At 41.5% G+C, this 12,187-nt stretch overlaps 1 pseudogene; it reads right to left on the bottom strand.

The window, feature by feature from the left end:
* Positions 1-454: 454 nt before the first annotated feature.
* Positions 455-11,870, bottom strand: LOC134387578 (D-ribitol-5-phosphate cytidylyltransferase-like; annotated as a pseudogene).
* Between the last annotated feature and the right edge of the window lie 317 nt (positions 11,871-12,187).

Genomic DNA, 12,187 nt, shown 5'->3' with positions numbered 1-12,187 from the left:
TTTAAAAATAATAGGAAAACAGAAGGCGTTTACACCTACTTTAGAGATCTAAGGTAATATGAGGCAAACGGTGAAGATATCTGAAGCAAAGTTTCATTGCCTGTTATCCTCCACCTCCTTTTTTTAAGGTGTGGAAAATTCCAATACAAAAAACCAAAGTATCACATGGTAATAGGACAGTTGTAGAATTAAGGATAGTTCTAAAGCTTATCCAATAGCTTCACTATAGTGTGATTTATTAATTAACCTAGAGTTAAGACAAGAGCTGAAGTTTTCCAAATTCTCATTCCTTAAATGAGTAGCTCACTCATCATTATTTCTGTCTGATCTTTCATGTCTTTGTGAAAAGATTATGTGAAGGTTATTATTTTCCACTTATCTACTTTTTTCTGGTTCAGACAATTTATATTTGTCATACACGAAAGTATTCTTTATTTCACAAATATTGACCCACTTATAATCTAAGCATCACATTCTGCAAATTATAAGAAGATACAGAGGACAACTTAAACAGTCTGTTGTGTATGCGGAGGGGTGGGGAATAAAGCATATGGAGATATTTAAGTAAATGTTTTTAAAAGCCTAATAGATAATTTTCTCTGTGTTTTTCATGCTACCAATACCTGGCCAACCAGTCCAGAATTTCTTTGATTAAGTCAGCAGTAATGATGGCACCTTCCCTGAAACTCCCCAGTAGCTCCTGCTCATGCTTAATTTCAGCTCACCAGCCATAAAGAGCATAAACTGGAAACACTGCACACCAATCTTGTATGAGAAGGCCAAATAGCAATTTTTTTTCCCACTTCCTTTGCAGATTCCCTAATCTGCATTAGGTTTTCCATTTTCTTTCTAAGAGGTACTAATTTCAAATCAAGAAAATGTACCGAAACAACAACAGGACTTAAAATGGAAAGATTACTTTCTTCATGCATACTCAATAGCTTCTGGGTTTCTTGAAAATCAGGTCATAACATTCACCCAAGCAGAATTGTAGCATTGCTTTGAGATGATTTGCTGAAGATTTCTGCCAGCATAGCACAGAGCTCCAGATGAGACTTTTACATGATGGAATTCATTTTTTAGCACTCTCTCAAGGAGATGACCTACATGTTCTACATCTTCTTTCATGTCCATAAGTACACAAATTTCTTGTGAAATTCTCTCCTTAATAATTGATTCAGCTGCATACAGATCTGGTTCGTAGATTGCCTTCCAGTAGTCAAGTGATCCTTCTACGAGTTTGGCTTTAATGTGACGGTATTTTAGAGCCAACTGCAAACACTCAGTTTGAAATTCCAAGTGATAGTCACTTCACTGCCAATATACTTCGTAGATCACATCAAATAGAAAGGCCTGTGGCATTTCACTTGCTCTGTGTCTGCCACGTTGTCGTGAATGGTCTAAACAGCTATCAACAGATGGACTGATGACGGTAGACACAAGAGGTCGAATCGCTACTGCTGCCTCATGCTCCTCAACAGCTGTGACAGCAGTAAGGAGGACGTCTTCCTCACCAGATGGTCTCACAGCATCGTGGGTGATCACTTCTGGCTTAGAGAGCAGAGACTCGGGCTGATTCCTCCGCAGTGCTTTTAGTCCATTGAAAATTGAGCAGTGGCGGTCGACTACAGCTTCAGCTATGAGATGCCTTTGTGCTGGTACCTCTCAATAATACTTCTCATGGTTTCCGTGTTTCTTCCAGTTACCACCACAACGTCCTTTATCCAACCTACTGTATCCAGAGCCTGCAGGCTGTAGCTGATGAGCACCTTCTCCAGGACAGAACAGAACTGCCTTGGGGTGGGAAGGCCCATCCTCTCCTTGCAGCCCCCTGCCGGCAGCACAGCCCCTACAGTGAGCGCTGCTCACTCAGGCAAGGTCCCCGCTCTGCGGGCTCTGCTTGCCCAGGACCGAAGCGCCCCAGGCTGCTCCTGTCCTTGGCCCGGGTCTCCTGGCCAATATCATGTTGAGTAAGAATACTCAAATGTCTGATTTGTGGCCAAACTTGCATTTGCAACATCTCTTCGTTTTTGCCATATTCTGTTATCTAGAAACAAATCAGAGGACTTGCATACACTCAAGTGGAGGTTATGAAACAATTTTGTGAATATCAGAAGGTGGATGTCATTGAGAACATATTATAGTTCGTCAGTTACAGTGTCACTGTGTCCCACTGGACGGTGGAGAAGTTGCTGGGTTCCTCTGGGTCTCAGCTGGACCACAGTCAGCAGTCAAGCGCAAAGCAATGTTTAAAAGCAAGGGGTACAGCAGGTGGTGGGCGTTTGGCAGAGGGAATTGGGACACTGCAGTAAGCAGGAAGGCTGGATGTATGGTGTCTGTTTTGGGAGAAGTGTGACAAACACACTTCCAAGTCATGTACTAACTAGGGCTGGTGGACAGGTAGGCAAAGGCAATTTATGTGTCACTATGGTTGCAAGGCCTGGGATGCTCTGTCCACATCTGGAGGGCTGTGGGGAACAAACCTCTTGGGCACAGGCTCATTGTTGCTGGGTGCACAGAGGGAGCTGGACCCAAATTCTGGAAGCATCTGGAATGAACAGTGTCTGTCATGAGGGACAGAAGAAATAAGTTGGCTGGTGCATGTTGTGAGGGTCCCTCTCGTAGTGGAAGTCCTTTGATTATTAGACGACAATGTTAGGAGCGTCATGGGGAGGGGTTTGCCTGGACTTCATTTTAGACTAGTGAGCCCATGGCATGGCAGAGCATCCCAAGAAGTTTTTTATCCCCACGTCACTGATGCAGCTGGTGTACTGTGGATCAGAGACGTTGCCTTTCCTTTGGCAATGTCCCTCCAGTGCCCCACTGTACTGACTAAGCTTAACGTGTTTAGTGTAAAAATAAATGCTTAAGGATTGTAGTCCATTATTCCATAGTAGGTGTTGTACTTTAATTACTTTAATTTGAGGATGAGATGAATACATTGATGACTGACACAGTCAATTCTTCGGCTACTCAATATCCATATGTATCTTTCTATACACATTTGAATTTTCTTACAATAATTAAACAATTCTGTATTTCTACTTAGTGAGATACAAGGGAAGAAGTTCTTACCCTTCCCTAAAGTGAGAAGTTGCAGTCTCCCGTCACAGGTCATAATTATATCTCCATAAATTTAGGGACATTTTCACCGAATACAGACATACATCAGCAATATCAGTGGTTTGAGTCCAGACCACTGCAAAAAGTGAATATCACTATAATGTGAGTCACATGAATTTTTTGGTATCCTAGTGCATATGAAAGTTATATATATACTATAGTCTATTAAGTGTGCAATAACATTAGGCCTAGAAAAATGTCCATACATTAATTTAAAAACACTTGACAGCTTAAAATGCCAGCGATCCTCTGAACCTTCTGGGAGTTGTGATCTTTTTGCTGGTGCAGGGTCTTGCCTCGATGTTGACAGCTGCTCACCGTTTGGGGTGGTAGTTGCTGAAGGGTGGGGTTGTTGTGGCATTTTCTTAAAATAAGGCAACAGTGAAGTTTGACACATCAACTCTTGTTTCACAAAAGATTTCTCTGTAACCTGCAATGCTGTTTGATAGTATATGAGGGGTGGGGTGGGCAGGTGTTCAGTACAGGGATCTGAACCCTTGACCTTGATGTTATAACACTGAGCTGTAACCAACTGAGCCACAGCTTGTCTCTACACCCGAGGCTAGTTTCCCACGACCTCCTGATGTGGACACCCAGTGCAACAACATTCCACTGAGCTCCATCTGGAGTAGTGGTTAGCGGCGCCTTTCATACAGTGATGAATTCCCATCGTGTTCACCAAGTTAGTCACAAAGGGCTCTTCAGGTTGTCAAGGGCTCTGGAGGAGGAATTACCTACTCCAATGCCCTGGCATTGTCAAGTCACTGAGGACAGAGCAAGCCACCCTCACCTGCAGGTGGAATATACTAGAGGGCCCAGATTTGGTTCCATTCTGTCTTTAGAAGGCCTAGGTCATCAAGCCCTCACTTGTGGTGTGTTGTTTCCATGAGGTAGAGGATAATGAGCAGCTGGGATTGTAGCGTTACAGGCTCAGGGTCTCAAGATCTTTTATGTCCATGGCAGTGCAGTAGGTAGCTAGTCTTTGTTTTATTATTGTTTGCTTTTGTTTTTTTCTGTGGCAGCTGGCTGGTATGGGGATCCAAACCCTTGACCTTGGTGTTATAACACTGCTCTAAACACTTAGCTAACTGGCCAGCCTAGTCTTTCTTGTTTTAATGATGCATAGGACAAGGCTGAGAGGTGCAATGTTTTGGATGGAAAACCTTAGCAACTATCATAGATGGTTCAGAGACTACAGAAGACATAAGAAGAGATTGCCTAAGCCTCTACATTGAGGGAATTTCTGAGAGTACTATCGGGAGTGCTTGTTGATTTTAAATCTTGAGTAAAATTTGTAAATGAGGCATATGTTCCCATCAGAACTCAAAAAGCACTAAAAGATATTGGATTTATGTGTCATTTATAAGTGAGTCAAATGAATCTCACTGAAGGAGAACGTTAACAATGTAATGTCGAATCTGTGGTCCTGAGGAAAGGTGAATGTTGTCAAGATTCTACCTGTAAAGACTGTGTGATAATGAAGCTGTTGAGTAGGGAAGGTGTATTGTATCCCTTCAGGCACAATAAAGAGCAAAATATTTACAAGTTGTTGAGGAGAATCAGTTATTTTAAGGGCTGGCCGGTTAGCTCAGTTGTTCAGAGAGCCGTGTTATAACACCACAGTCCAGGGTTCAGATCCCTATACTGGCCAGCCACACACACACAAAAAGACTCAGTCCCTTTAATAATTCACGTATGGGGGACCCTTGATGGATTAGGAGCATAACAGGAAGCTTGTAGTAATCCATCGTAGGGACTCATTCATTTATTTCATTCAGTCATTTATTTATTTATTTTTTCAGATTTAGGAATAGGGTTTAATTTTTAAAGGCCCTATTCTTTTTTTTTTTTTTACTTTGTTTTTAAAGGTCCTATTCTAATTTACTTTTTTCCATATTATTTATTTCAACGAGAGCTCATAGAGTTGCAGATATCAAGTGAAGTTGTAAATACCAAAATCGTACTTTCATTTTAATTTATTATTTATCTGATCAGAGCATTTATTCCCAATATGGAATATTTTAGGGCAATCAATATCGTGACATAGGGAAGATTAGGCAGCCTACAGTTAAAATGAGGCACACCCACTTTTCCTCCATTTTATATTAGGTACCTTTTAAAGATTGCAGGCTGCCTAAACAAAGTACTTTAATAAATGTTTCTCCAAAGATGACATTGAAATGGCCAGCAAGCACACGAGAACATGCTCAACGTCAGCAGTCCTGGTTAGAGTGCGGTGCTGATAATACCGAGGTCCAGGGATTGATCCCTGTACCAGCCAGGCATCAAAAAAGAAAAAAAAAAAAAAAATCAGTAGCCATTCAGGAAATGGAAATTAAAACCACAATGAGATACTACTTTAGGTCCATTAGGATGGCTATTATCCAAAAATGAAAAATAATAAATGTTGGCAAACATGTGGAGTGATTGGCACCCTGGTACATTGCTCCTGGGAATGCAAAATGCTGCAGACTCTGTGGAAAACTGGTGATTCCTCAAAAAGCTGAAAATAGAGTTACCATATGACCCAACAATTCCAGTCATTGGTATCTGCTCAAAGTAACTGAAAGCAGAGACTTGAACACATACTTGTATGCCAATGTTTGTTGCAACAGTATTCACAATAGGCAAGAGGTAGAAGCAACCCAAATGTCCATCTGTGGATGAATAGGTAAATAAAATGTGGTATATACATAGAATGGAGTATTCTTCAGCTTTAATAAAGAAGGAAATTCTATCACATGGAACTGCAAAAATGAAACTTGAGAACATTATGCTGAGTAAAACAAACCAGTTGCGCGCGCGCGCGCGCGCACACACACACACACACACACACACACACACACACACACACACACACACTGCATAATTTCACACATATGAGACATTTAAAATTGTGAAACTTGAAAGAGCAGAAAGTAAAATGGAAGTAGCCAGGGACAGGGGGAAGAGGAAATGGGGAGTTGTTCAATGGGTATAGAGTTTCGGTCCTGCAAAATAAGAAAGTTCCAGAGATCTTTAAGAAAAGGGGCAGATAGTTAACAATAAGTGTACTTGGAAATTGTTACAGGTCAATTTTATGTTATGTGCTTTTTACCACAGTAAAAAGTTATTTAGGGCTGGCTGGTTAGCTCAGTTGGTTAGAGTGTGATGTTGTTAACACCAAGGTCAGGGCTGGCTGGTTAGCTCAGTTCGTTAGAGTGTGGTGTTATAGCACCAAGGTCAAGGGTTCAGATCCCTGTACCAGCCAGCCACCAAAAAATAAAAAATAAAAAAAATAAACCAAAAGTTTGGATCAGTTCTTGCCCCCCCCTCCACTTTTCACTCTGGGCTGTTTTGAAATCCCCCAGCTAAATTGCAGTGCTAGTACCAGAGTGGCCAATAACCCTGCCTTAATGGGAAATGAAGGGGAACTGGTCATGGGTGTTTACAGTGTGCCTTTCATGGGATGCTTTTATCTGGCAGATGGCCTAATGCCTAGTTTTCTGACCCGTGACAAGAAGATCTCTCACTTGGGAAACTTGTTTGTACTGGCAGATGCCTTTGTTGCTGTTGTCCGACCTGTGTTTAGTTTATGCCTGTCTGACCATCACTCTGGCACTGGAGGATAGACCTTGTATTCTTCAGTCCTGGGGAAATCCTGGCCTAGAGTAACCCAGGATGTTCAGGTGCAAGGTGAAAATTCGGTACACCAACACGATAGAAAATAAGTTCAAAGATTTACTCACAGATCCTGGGCAGGGAGGGCACAATGAGTCATGAGGGCAGTCCTTCACCCCTAGGTCACATGATGAAAGAATGAAGACTGTATTAATCCATTTCTGTGTTTATAACAGAATACCTGAAACTGGGTAATTTATAAAGAAATGAAATTTATTTCTTACAGTTTGGAGGCTGGGAAGTCCAAGGTCCAGGGAAAACATCTGGTGAGGTCCTTCTTTGTGGTGACTCTCTACAGCAATGCAAAGTGTCCCACGGGCTGAGCAACCTTCTCACTCACTCTCCTTATGAAGCCATCAGAACCACGCCCATTACTCCATGAAAGGATCAATCCATTCACAAGGGCACAGTCCTCACAATCCAGTTACCTCCTAAAGGCCCCACCTTTCAATTACCTAATTGGATTCCCCACCCTCTTAACACTGTTACAATGGAAATCAAGTTTCCAATACACGAACTTTTAGGGGACACATTTGACTCATAGCAAAGATTAAGGTGGGGGGAAGGGAGAGGAGGCAGCAACTAGCAGCATATATAAGAGAACTGGGTGTGGGTCACTTCGAGAATTCAATTTTTATTTACAGTTCTTGTTTTTAGCTTGTTAGTTAATGTCAGTTGCCATAGGATGGGAGGTGGGGGAATGAGAGATGTTGGTCAAAGGAAACAAATATTCAGTTATAAGATAAATATGTTCTGGAGGTTTAATGTACAGCATGGTGACTTTAGTTTACAATACTATATATAATACAGGGAAAAAAGGTAACTGTGAGGTGATGAATGTGTTCATTAGCTTGATAATGGTAATCATTTGACAATATATGTATCAAATCATCACATTGTACACCTTGAGTATATACATTTTTTCATCAATCACATGTCAATAATGCTGGGAGTGGGGATAACTGGTGCTGGGAATATGGGATATCTATGTGCAAAAGGATGGAGTTGTATCCTTACCTTCTATCATATAAAAAATTAACTCAAAATGGATCAAAAACCTTAATGAAGGAGGTAAAACTATGAAACTCTAAGAAGAAAACATAGGGGTAAAAGCTTGACATTTGACCAGAAAAAGACTTCTTGGATATGATATCAAACACATAGGCAACAAAAAGATAAGTTGAACTGTATCAAGATAACAAATTTTGTGCATGAAAGGATAATAAGAAGAGAGTGATACAACAAACTACACAATGGGAGAAACAAATCATATATCTGATGAGGGATTAGTATCCAGATTATAAAGAACTTTGACAACTCAGCAACAAAAAACCAACAGAATTCAAAAATGAGAAAAGCACTTGAATAGACATTTTTTCCAAGAACATATTTAGCCATTCAATAAATACATCAAAAAATGCTCACCATTACTAAACATTAGGGAAATGCAAATCAAAACCACACTGAGATACCATCTCACCCCAGTTAGGATGGCTAATATCCAAAAGACTGTGAATGATAAATGCTGGCGAGGTTGCAGAGAAAAAGGAACTCTCATACATTGTTGGTGGGACTGCAAAATGGTGCAGCCTCTATGGAAAATGGTATGGAGGTGCCTCAAACAATTGCAGATAGATCTACCATATGACCCAGCTATCCCACTGCTGGGAATATACCCAGAGGAATGGAAATCATCAAGTTGAAGGTATACCTGTTCTCCAATGTTCATTGCAGCACTATTTACAATGTCCATCATCAGATGAGTGGATACAGAAAATGTAGTACATCTACACAATGGAATACTACTCTGCTATAAAAAAGAATGAAATACTGCCATTTGCAACAACATGGATGGACCTAGAGAGAACTATAGTAAGTGAAACGGGTCAGGCACACAAAGAGAAATATCACATGTTCTCACTTATTTGTGGGAGCCTAAAATAAATAAATACACAAATAAACTGGGGGGGCGGTGAGGGAAGAAGACACAACAATTACAATTCCTTGAAGCTGATACAACAAGCGAACAGATATGAAGTTGTTGGGAGGGGAAGGGGAGAGGGAGGCAGGAGGGAGGTTTCGGTAATGGGCCACAATAATCAACCACATTGTATATTGACAAAATAAAATAAAATAAAATAAAATCAAAACCAAAATGAGATATCACTTCACGCATATTAGGATGAGTATTAACCCCCCCCCAAAACCCAGAAAATACAAGTGTTGATGAGGATATGGAAAAATTAGAACCTTGTGCATTACTGTTGGTAATGTAAAAATGGTTCAGTCACTGGGGAAAACAGTATGGTGGTTACTCAGATATTAAAGAGAATTACCATATGGTTCAGCAATTCCTATTCTGAGTATATGTCCAGGAGAACTGAATCAGGGACTCAGTGGGATATCTGTACACCAATATTCATAGTGCCATTTTCCACAATAACTCATCATTGCCAAACTCAAAATTTGACACCCCCGAGTATTTGGGACACAGCCCAAACAAGTATGTTTTTAGCCATTTGGAGTGTGTCTGATTTGAATACTCCATGAAATTGTGCCCAACATCTGGTAGCCATAGATCAGCTAAATCTTGGGGCTATAAACACCCCAAACACCTGCTCTCCTTCAGAGCTTTCTGACCCAAAGATTCCTTGCCAAGCTGCTGAGCAGCATCTCCTAGTAACACAGGGCCCCTCTCTGATCCCCCTTTCCTCTGGGAGATCTCTCCCCCTCCACCATTTCTGAGTAGAGACCCCCACGCCCAAGCCTCCGGCTATTTACAAGCTGTGAGGGACTTGCCCACGTGCACACCAGTCAAAGCCTGTCAAAGTGAAGCTTTTGTGTGATACTGCCCCCTCGTGGTCACATCTTTTTCCTTGATCAGCCGAGAAGTCTCTTGAACACTCGATATCACAGGGTACTTTAAGAAGTTTGTGGAGAAATAGAATGAAAAGATAATATGAATCTTTCCATGAACTTTTTGGGGTTTTTTTGTTTTTGTTTTTTCCATGAACGTTTTGAAGTATCTTCTTAGTGTATGATTTCTATTTTCACATTTACATCCCTGGTCCATTTGAAGTTCTTTTGTGGAAATCGTGGAGGTATAGATGGAACTTCATCGTATCCCACATGGCTAACCTGTTTTTTGGGACACTTTTCATTAAATATTCCCCTTTCGGGCCAGCCCGTGGCTCACTCGGGAGAGTGAGGTTCTGATAACACCAAGGCCACGGGTTCGGATCCTATATAGGGATAGCCGATTAGCTAACTTGGGAGAGCGTGGTGCTGACAACACCAAGTCAAGGGTTAAGATCCCCTTACTAGTCATCTTAAAAAAAAAAAAAAAAATTCCCCTTTAGCCCCAGTGATCCAAAATACGACCTCCTTGAATTATGTTTTGATATGTTCTTGAGTGTATTTCTTTTCTTTTCTTTTTGGTGGCTGACCAATGAGGGGTTTCTGATATATTTCTAGATATTCTACATTATTTTGTTTGTCTGTTTCCTGTTCAAGTGCCGATACCACAGTTTTATAGATAGAGGCTTTATAGTATCTTTTAATGTCCTCAGGGCATCATCACTTTGGTTTCTCAGTGTTTTACGGATCATCAGATGTTTGTTCTTCTGTATGAACGTTGGTACGTATGAACCAGATACGTATGATACATATGAACATATCTGTTTGCCTAACTCCTTAAGAAATTTGTTGATATTTTTATTGAGATGATGTTGCATTTATTTTTATTTATTTATTTTTTTACTATGTTTCATTTCTGGATTAACCTAGGGAGAATGCCTGGTATCAGTGCTATTTTACAATGTAGAATAATAGGTTGTCTGGCCCGTATGGTAAGATCAGGAAAATAAAAACAAAAATACGTATTTGAAGATGAAAAAAATTCAAGGATAAGAGAAAATATTAGTACATTAAAAATGCAAAGGAATCAAGTGCTAAGAGTTTAGCATCGTGTCCAGATGAATGAAAAGGAATATGGTTGTAAATAAACGCCTACAGATGGGATTGATTGAATGGAACGGATAGATCCTTTCATGGATTGGCAAAATTGTCAATATGGAAGAATCACTGTAAGGGCTCTAGGAACGTGGACAGAGGCTGGTAGAAAAGTTTTTTTGTTTTTGTTTTTCTAAAGATGACCGGTAAGGGGATGTTAACCCTTGACTTGGTGTTGTCAGCACCACGCTCTCCCAAGTGAGCTAACCGGCCATCCCTATATGGGATCCGAACCCGTGGCCTCGATGTTATCAGCACCACACTCTCTCGAGTGAGCCACGGGCCGGCCCAACCAGCTGTAGTTTAATAGCATCATTTTCTGCCAGTGGAGCAAGAACTTCAAAAACCATTCCTCTCTTATGTTCTATTTGTGTCTTGAAGAGTTTTACCAGTTCTTCAGCAAGGCTTGTACTGGCAAACTGTTGTTTACTTGACTCAAATTCTGCTAAATTACCAAATTCAACAAGATACATTTCTGTAAGAGCTGCATTTTGGCAGTGGATGCCCAGTAATTTCACTAAGGTGGGAATAACACCCATATTGATACGTTGAGCTTGAAGGGACTCTACATTTCAATTTCCGTGGTTCCAATTTCTTCAGGTCACACTCCTGGAAACTCCAGCGAGGGGAGATGGCTATTGTAACATGTTTCCTAGAGCCCTGCCCGTTTGAAGCAGTATTTCCTGCTTTTTGCTATTTAGCAGCTGCACCAGTGGTGAAATCAATCCATCATCCAAACATGGAATTCGCATAAATTCATTTTTGGCTACTTCTGCTACGACGTTAGCTATTTTGGCTGTGCAGGAAGACTGTAGAGTCAACAGACTTGCAAAGGGTCGAAGTATTCCACTTCCATGCGTTTTGTCACTTGCTTCTGTATCCACGTTCCCACCAGAGTGTGAAGAGCCAGCCGGGTGATGCGAAGGTCTACGGTGCGGGCGGCGCGGCTCTGTGTCCTCCCTCTACCTCTGTCGCTCTCGCAGCCTGGGAGAGACGCGCGGGGGTCGGCCGCCGGGGAGGATCAGCTGCTGCTGTTGCTGCAGGAGACGCGGCCGCGGCGGGCCCACTTGGACCATTTCAACTTGTTTTTTAGCTCCCACCTACGAGGGAGAACATGCGGTATTTATCTTTCTGTGCCTGACTTATTTCACGTAACATACCGTCTTCCAGGATTCTCCATGTTGCTGCAAACGACAGGACTAAATGTTGACATTCCCGTAGCAAAAGAGTTATGGGTACCAAATGCAAAACACATTGGCCCCGCCCCCTGCCCGTAGCCCCGCCCAGAAGCCTAGTTCTAACTTCCGTCTTGCCCTGGAGTCTGTTTCCAATAGCGGCACCTGGGCGGGAGGAGAGTAGAATTTCTCCACCTGGAGAGTGTCACGTGACTGAG

This window comes from Cynocephalus volans, chromosome 10 (assembly GCF_027409185.1).
Source record: "Cynocephalus volans isolate mCynVol1 chromosome 10, mCynVol1.pri, whole genome shotgun sequence".
Lineage (NCBI taxonomy): Eukaryota > Metazoa > Chordata > Mammalia > Dermoptera > Cynocephalidae > Cynocephalus > Cynocephalus volans.
The sequence above is the reverse complement of the archived record's forward strand: the minus strand, read 5'-3'. Positions and strand labels throughout refer to the sequence as shown.